Source organism: Miscanthus floridulus, chromosome 16 (genome assembly GCF_019320115.1).
Source record: "Miscanthus floridulus cultivar M001 chromosome 16, ASM1932011v1, whole genome shotgun sequence".
Lineage (NCBI taxonomy): Eukaryota > Viridiplantae > Streptophyta > Magnoliopsida > Poales > Poaceae > Miscanthus > Miscanthus floridulus.
The window spans coordinates 41,922,439-41,929,953 of record NC_089595.1 but is presented as its reverse complement, the minus strand read 5'-3'; positions in this window follow the sequence as shown (position 1 = coordinate 41,929,953).

Below are 7,515 nucleotides of genomic sequence, written 5' to 3'. Positions count from 1 at the left end.
TCTAATGCCTCCCAGGAGTACTCGTCTTCCATTATACACTAAGTACCCGAGGGAGGACACCAAATTATACGGTTCTGTTGAGCACACCCCAAGGGGAACCTAAAAATCCACATTTTTCCATCAGGATCACAAATGAGAGAATAAAGCTTACAACATTCTTAAACCATTTCTTACATCACTTTCCATGTAACATCAGAGTATAATATTTATTATTTATAATAGCAGAATACTAACATGTTATCAGAGTTATGAACAATTGTAACGCCCCAGAGTCCAAACGGCTCAGATCCACTCTGCACGCTGAGTGAACCACACCTACCACCATCCCACTTACGCTTTCGTCCTCGCTTCACGTAAAAGGATTAACTCGGGGATAGTGGGATGAACTCTAGAAGCCTTATATGTTGGTCTATCCCACCTTTAACAACCAAGGTGGGACTAAACTCTCCACAATATATCATTAACTTGCATATGGGCCACTATGGGCCAAATTCTAAACTGGGCCGGATGTCACATACACCCCCTCAAAGAAACCGACGTCCTCGTTGGCCCAACACACCCACAACCGGGCAAACGATGACCAAAAATGTTCCCTCTTAGCACACACGACCATACGTCCAGTGCCGACACATGTGCCATGCCGTGTACCCCGCAGGGCCTACACATGCAATGAACCCCATGTCCACACACCTGACCCGCGCGCGCCCATGGCCGCGAAGGTCGGCTCTGATACCATTTGTAATGCCCTAGAGTCCAAACAGCTCAGATCCACTCTGCACGCTGAGCGAACCACACCTACCACCATCCCACTTATGCTTTCGTCCTCGCTTCGCGTAAAAGGATTAACCCGGGGATAGTGGGATGAACTCTAGAAGCCTTATATGTTGGTCTATCCCACCTTTAACAACCAAGGTGGGACTAAACTCTCCATAATATATCATTAACTTGCATATGGGCCACTATGGGCCAAATTCTAAACTAGGCCGGATGTCACATATGTCGCACCTGGTTTTAAGAACAAAACTAGATACACACCATATGTGAGCCTAAGAAGTCAAATCTCACATATAGCTACAAATAAGGGTAATATCAATAGACAATGCTTAAATACATAACGTATTAGTATAAAAAATATAACCTCAGAGTATAGACCGCGGAAAGACAACTCCAATCTTCAGGCAAAGACTCCAAATCCACAGGAACAATTGACTGGTTGATCACAAGCCTATTTCCTCCAAACTCTATTAATCTGGTACCCATCCAGGATTTTTATCCAAATAATTGAAAATAAAGCAAGCGTAAGTACATGTCATACTCAGCAAATATAACATGGAGTTCATGAGGCTCAAAAGGCTGACACTAGTTCACTGCGATTAGCTTTTAATGAGTCATGATTTTAGCATAGGAGTAGCAACAAGTTTATCTTAAGCCCATAAACACATGATCGGGTAAACATGAAAAATGAATAGCATAAACAGTAATCATTAATGAGCATCTTCATCATCAGTATCATCTGTGTTCCTCATCTATTCCGTAAATGTTCCAAGGCCGCTCGTGACCATGAGCACGGCTGATATACCAGTTTTACACTCTGCAGAGGTTGTACACTTTCACTGTGAGTCGTGATTTACCCTTTCGCCCGAGGTGATCAGCCTCTTGACCCACTACCAAGGAAGATCGGCAGGGTTCACTATGAAGCCTTTCAAAGGTTCGTCTAACAAGTTAGGGCCATTAGATTCACTCGGCAAACAGATGTAGAGCCCCCTTTCCGATGGCACATTGACACGCAGCCTATACACATGAGGACAGAGGCCGCACTATACCCGATTCGGCAAGCCATTCTTACGCCAATAAAGGTAACCACTAACAAGCTAGAAAAGGTCCTCATACTGAGCTAAAGCCAGAGCCATGTAGCCCTCACAGCTGTACTGTAAGTTCTGGATGATCACTTACAGATAAGTCCTTAGGGAGAGGAATCTAGAGCACCATAAAAATAGCCCAATGCTCTAGCCCCCTGGTTCCATGTTGCTAAAAAAGCATCTTTTAATGTTTATTGCATATACCATTAGTCAAGTTACAAGATCATGGCTTTAGTTGAGCACTAGCAAAACTACCCAATGCAATACCCCAAAGGTATCAAGGAATCCAGGATATCAAATAGCTAGGAAAAATTACTATGGTTGCCAAGGTAGACACGTGCAGTATGACTTAAATGATTAAAGGTATATAGGACAACAAGAAAGATCCCATGCTATACTTGCCTTAAAACACCGATCCTTCGGTAAGCTTTAATCTTCAACGTTCTTCTTCTTCTTCTTCTTGATCACCACGTATATCTCACCGACTGGACGAAATCATAAAGCACCACACAAGCATCCATACAATCATACATGAAGCAAACAAGAGAACTAAATCAGAATAGTACACCAATCATAGAAAAATAAGTAAAAGAGTTTAAAACACGATTCTACGCATCGCTATGGGCACACAGACGTGAAAGGCACGCTAACCAGAACTATGGTTAAAAAGATACAACTACCGGGAGATTTGCATCACAAGAGTAAAGGCTACATGCTTGTTTTATTTTAAGTACAAACTATGTGAAGGATATTAATTTAGTCAATTTACATTTTAATTGAAGAGCCGAGTTTCTAATCATCTTTTATTTGCGAATATGTCTCATATCATTTAAGTCATTTAAACTTTACTTTGCAAAAGAAATAAACTTGTGAGAGCGTCTATTCGAGTTTATATAATCGGGTTGAAACTAAGCACGTTATATTTATTTAATGAAACATAGTGAAGTTGGTATTAATCAAATCAACATTTATTTGTAAAAGAATGATGCATAGAACCTATATTAATTTTAATTAGAAGCTACTTGCATAAACATTAATCATATTAACTTTTATAAAATTCACAAACATGTTACATGGTAAACATCGTAACTAACACGTGTAAAATTAAGACTAACGCAAAAAGAAACGACTTAAACAGAGGATTGAAAGTTTAGAGATCTACTGTGGAAAGGATGCTTAGACTCAATGAGCAGTTCATGCAGGTAAGGGCTTATGTGTATTGTCCCGATTCTAAAATCTAGAAGTGAACAGAGAAAGATGGATTCCTGTGCAAGGGTGAGGTAAGTATGATATCAGGCATATATTTGATACTCCGTATATTGCAAGAGACTACAGCTGCAGATGGCTTGTTAATCATGGACGTATAGGTTCTGCACTCCAAGCCCGGCAAGACTATGCTTGCATGCTGCACCTGCACACGATGATGGTTCTGACTTTTGCATGCGGGTGATAGATGGCTTGGAAATCTAGACGCAGCAGCAAGCAACGTTGACGTACTCTGTAGGTTTCCTCGGCATGCTGATCGTCTCCAACAAGAGAAGCCGCGCGTGCTAGTGTAGGCACAGGGACGGGGTGGTTGGCAAATAAAAATCTACGTCTGACGATGCTTCAAAGACATAAAAGAGATCAGGAGAGAGGAACATGCAGAGGGTCTCACCGGTGACGGAGAAGAGCAAACTCAAAAACGACCTAACGGTGCACGATTTTCGATGGAGAAGATACGGGAGGACAGAGGAGGAGATGGCGAACTTACTACGAAGGATTGCGGCGGCGCGGAGCTTGGCACAGCGGACGGCTCATCGGTGGCACGGACAGTGCGGCGGCAACGACGACGGCGACGGCGACGGCGAGAGAAAGAGGACAAAAATATAATTTACTACATGAGGGATTTTCCAAACTAGGGACTCCCCTTATGGTAACTTTGGTGTGCTTTACCCAATGGGTTGGTTGATATATATAGAAAGAAAAACTCCCCACATCCACGTCAACTAGCGATATGGTAATAATTGACGTTGCACCATCCACCTGCACTAATGGGCCTAAATAAACATTAAAGCCCATTAATAAATAAATACATAGGCCTTTGAGATTTACTAGGATTATTGCACATGGGCTTTGAGCATTGGGAAAAATGAAAGATTTATTATTTTCGGAATTAATTAATTTCATGGATAAAATAATTCTAGAAAAGTCCAGAATTGATATTTAAGCCACGAAAAATACTCCGAGACCTCCAAAAATTTGGAGAAAATTCTCAGAGACACTTTGGAACATGATGAACCCAAATAAAGTATTTAGAGCTCATAAAAAGATTGTTGAGAACTTGGAACATAAATATTAAGGTGAAAACGGTAGGAATTAAATTTCAGAAAGAAGCTGGAAAATTCCTAGAGATAGATATCCGTCTACTAAACCTAAAAAACACATATTTTGCACATAGAAACACGAGATGCGACCGACATGAATGCAACAAATACGTTTCTACCTTATGATAAATTTTAAATTAATGAAAATTTTTATTTTCCTATGTTTTCATGTGCACAAACATTCACAAATAAATCATTTTAACTCTATTTTCAAAAGTGGCAAATTTTAGGGTGTTACAACAATTTAAATTAACAGCGGAATATAAACATGAGATCAGGATTACAACGGAAATAAATAGCTATTCATGGCATGATGAAGCATTGTTATATAAGCTATGACAACAGATTATAAAACTTCTATTTATGAAAACATTTAGTGAGAGTTATAAATAAAAACTATAATCGCAGCGTAAAGGAATCTTCGCTGAGCCCACCAGGAGGTATCCACACACAAGAGTCAGCTCTAGCATCCGCCTGTCACCTGCAATAGGGAGAAATAAAACCATGAGTACTCAATTGTACTCAACAAGACTTACTCGATAGGAGAAAAGAAAAGACTCTAAAAATATGCAAGGCTATCTGACTTGTGGGTTTATTGCATCTGTAGGAAGCATTACTAAGCGTGTGTCCTTATATTCGATTTTTATTAGCAGTCGCATTAGTTCATTAACCAACCATTCTATCTAAGCACCAATTCTACTTTGAAACAGGTGGTAAGCAATTAGATTTCCTTTTTCCATCTTTCATCTTTCAGTTCTTACTACGGTGCTAGACTGTAGACAAGCCGTATCGGATCGTCCGGTGATTCACGAATCAATGCCCCCAGCTGGGTACCCCAAAAACACACGCCGCGCTTGTACCCTAGGCACAAGCAGGATCAACCCACTACCCTCCTGTTATGGGGTCCAGGTCCCCGTCCAAACTAGGACTCCAAGCCCCCGCCCATAAATCCCAGACTCAGTGCGGTGCAAGGACCTCCAATACCTAAAAACCACCCTGACAGTTGGTCCAGAAAGAGCCGGAACCCATAACAAGAGAGTAACAAGTCTTTTAAGCGCCCATACCCAAGTATTTGTTCAGGATAATAAGTCTGTGACTTTCCTGGAGTATAATGCAACGACCAGTCCTTAACCAACACATACAGGGAAAACAGTGTAACCAAGCCATGTCCCGTTGGCCGCAGGATACAACCTCTTACACCCACCAATACCCAAACTATATCCCTGCCTGGTCACCATTTTTCCTTTCCACCATTTATATTTTCCAAGTGATAATAATACAATAATATATTTTCTATCTCTCGCGAGTGACAGGCAATCACTCGACTTCTACCGGAGTCCTGTAGCCTAGCAATCTACACGATCCTGTCATACTAGTAAGACTCATAGGATAAGGATATATATATAAGTACTGTTCTATAGCTGGTCGTAGAATAAGTTATTCTGTGGCCACTTTGAGTTACGATAATTACTATACTAATTTATGAGATTATGGTAACTCCCTCATAAGTGGTTTACTATAGCATTATGGTAAGTATCATCTTGAATTATAGTAACCCATGTATCGTAAATGTGTATTGTCATTATCGTAAATTGGTACAAACATTATCGTAAATCAAGGTGGCCATAGAATAAGTTATTCTGTGGCCAGCTGCAGAATAGCCTTACCCTATATATATATATATATATATGCAAGTGGGTTTCATTCAACTCCTTAAAACTTAATGCACAAATATAATTTAAAGTGCAGAAAAGTAGGGGTTATGCACCGGGGCTTGCCTGGGTAAGATTTAATCAGAAGTTAGCTTTCCATCAAGGCGACACGATCTCCAAAAGCACCATTTCTCCAGCAACTCCTGATGACTCCGCGATTCACCGACATCCCTATTATGATATGCAATGCGATGCAATGCAAAGACGTAATTAATCAACTGCAACCGTGACTCGTAAAATACGATTTACGCCTCTCAAGTTAATGAGCTAGTTCTAACGACGACCATACTTAGGCTACATATCCATGTTGTCGAATAAGGCATTATTTCTCAACAAATGTTTAGTTATACAATCCCAAGGTGTTCCGTCATTCCGCTCTATCGATTTAATCTTTATTTGAAATAGGGCACCGTTATCTATTTAGCAAACTAGTTATTCTGGAGCTACAAAAATTACAGTGATCCGCTAATACTATTAGTAATTTACTGTAAAGTTTTTAGAGTTAATACTATCATCGATTTATCACGGAAATTCCTACAAGTTCACATTTTAACACTATTAAGCACGTTAAAATAATTAGAGCAACCCTGAAAACATTTTAAAACTAGGTGAACCAATTATGCTAATAGATAGATTATGATTTTAGGAACTTAACAAAATTGGTTTCATAATTTTTGAACAACTACACAATTTTAATTTGAATTTACAAATTTACCTTATAAGCTAAATTAGGAATTGCTCTAGAAATCAAAAAGGCCGACGGCAACGACCTCGGCCCAACGGCGCGCGGGTGGCCTAGGCGCATAGGCAGCGGATGGCCCACAGGCGTGGGTGGTCCAGCGCGGCAACGCGGCTCGGGCGCATAGGAGGCAATGCATCAACTGAAGGGGCAGCTCACCGACGGGGCACTACAGCTGCTGCAGAGCGCGGGGTGGAAGAGCGCGGAAGGACGGCGGTTCAGTGTGACTGAGGGGCACGCACGCGCACGTGAAGGGGAGGAGGTGAGGCAGAGCCACGCGCTAGCCTCGGTGAGAGAGAAAAGCGGCGGCGTCGATCCAGGCGGCAGAGGAAAAGGGAGGGAGTGAGAGGCCGGTCTGGCTCGGCTTGGCCTTATCTTGACGCAACACGACTGCGGAAGAGTCGGCACAGCACCGGCACCGGCACGGCATGGCCCACCTGGGTGTCCTCGCCACAGTGGCCGGCATAGGAACACGTAGGGCCGGGTGACGACGGGTGCAGACATGGCGTGCTGGCACGACAACGCAAGCAGAGGCAGACAAGATAAGCAATAGAGACAAGCAAGGTAGGCACAGCACGGCATGAGCTGCGGCAGGGTATTAAAGCGTGCCCGCGTGCGGTCACGCGCACACCGCAGCGCGATGTCGTGATGCAGCAGGCTATGCGACGGAGGCAAGCAGAGAAACAGAGGGCCAGCGGGGAGGGTGAGCAGGAACTGGGGTGCCTCTCCTCGGCTGCAAAAAAAAGAAAGGGCGATAAAGCAGTACACGGCAGCAGCAGCAGCTCAGAGGCAAGGAAAAGCAGGCGCGCGCGAGAGAGCGAGGAACCGTGGGGTTCGTC